The sequence below is a fragment of the Grammomys surdaster genome, unplaced genomic scaffold (assembly GCF_004785775.1).
Source record: "Grammomys surdaster isolate TR1022 unplaced genomic scaffold, NIH_TR_1.0 186, whole genome shotgun sequence".
NCBI classification, from domain to species: domain Eukaryota; kingdom Metazoa; phylum Chordata; class Mammalia; order Rodentia; family Muridae; genus Grammomys; species Grammomys surdaster.
Genome location: NW_021604631.1, coordinates 6,391,806 through 6,393,303, shown reverse-complemented (window position 1 = coordinate 6,393,303; position 1,498 = coordinate 6,391,806). Strand labels below are relative to the sequence as shown.

The window sequence follows — 1,498 nt, the reverse complement described above, 5'->3', positions numbered from 1 at the left end:
ACTGTGAGGCCAGCTGTGGACGAGGACTTTAGAGACCAGCTTCTTAAACTGAGAGTTGCTAACACATAGAGGGTTATATCATGAAAAGTAGAAAGTCATGAAAAATTTTGTTGAAAATTAAATATGTAATTCAGCCCTAGGGTTTCTGGGAATGCTCTCCCATCCTTGTGCCCCCACAAGCCTTGGTTGTGGACATACAACGTGAGTACTTTGCATATGAATGTTATTGGGCCACGCAGTGCCAATGACCACTGTCCACACACATCTCTACTTAAATTCAAGACTATTCTGTAGGGTTGAGGGGGTAGTGCCGTTAGTAGACTGCTTACTTAGCATATACAAAGCCCTGGGTTTGATCTTTGGCTCTGTATAAACTGGGCATGACAGTACATCCCCAAAATCCCTGTACATAGGAGATGCAGACAGGAGGATCAGAAATTCAAGGCCACACTGGGCTACAAAGTATGGTAGAGGCCATACTAGAATATATGAGCGCGTACCTTAAAACACACACACACATCATTGTATATATTATGACTGTAGTTTTTTTTTTTATGGTGAAAAAAAAAAGTGTCTATTTAGAATGAGTCATCTGGACTCAGTTTAGATGATCCCAATCTTGTTGGCAACATCCAGAGCATCATCATCAGGAGCCAGGCAGACATATGCCTTCTTCTCTCCATCAGGCCTTATCAAGGTATTGACTTTGGCCACATCAATGTCATAGAGTTTCTTCACGGCCTGTTTGACCTGGTGCTTGTTGGCCTTGACATCCACAATGGACACAAGTGTGTTGTTGTCCTCTATTTTCTTCATGGCTGACTCAGTGGTCAGTGGGAATTTGATGATAGCATAGTGGTCAAGCTTGTTTCTCCTGGGTGCACTTTTCCGAGGATATTTTGGCTGCCTCCGGAGCCGCAGTGTCTTGGGCCGCCAGAAGGTGGGTGACGTTCGGATCTTCTTCTTTTTGTGGCTGTGGACGCCTTTCAACACTGCCTTCTTAGCTTTCAAGGCCTTCGCTTCGGCTTCAGCTTTTGGAGGGGCAGGAGCTTCCTTCTTCGCTTTCGGCGCCATCTTGGCAAAAAAAGGACTGTAGTATTTTTTAACACACATTTCTGCTCTTATAGAAGCGAAATGGTTTACTAAGAGAACAGACTTTAAGGATTTTTCTACTGTTATATAAGTATCAAGTCAGCATGTCTTGTATTGTGAGTTGTATTGTATTAGAATTTTGGATGTTAGAAGTTGGATTTTAGCCAGGCGTGGAGGTGCTGACCTCTAATCCCAGCTAACCCTTTGAAAAAAACAGAAACAAAACAAAGAAGCTGGAACTTAGATTCGAGATTCATAAAAAAATAAATACATGGGTTACCGTTTATGATTAGGAAAAAATTTCTAACAATTTCTGAAATGGCCTGAAACATAATTCTGGCATTTAATTTTTTTTTCTTTTTTTCTTTTTTTTTTTTTTTTGGTTTTTCAAGACAGGGTTTCTCTG

The 1,498-nt window shown here is 41.2% G+C and overlaps 1 pseudogene; it reads right to left on the bottom strand.

Annotated features, from left to right (window-relative positions):
- Positions 1-603: 603 nt before the first annotated feature.
- LOC114622004 lies at positions 604-1,074 on the bottom strand (annotated as a pseudogene).
- Positions 1,075-1,498: the final 424 nt, after the last annotated feature.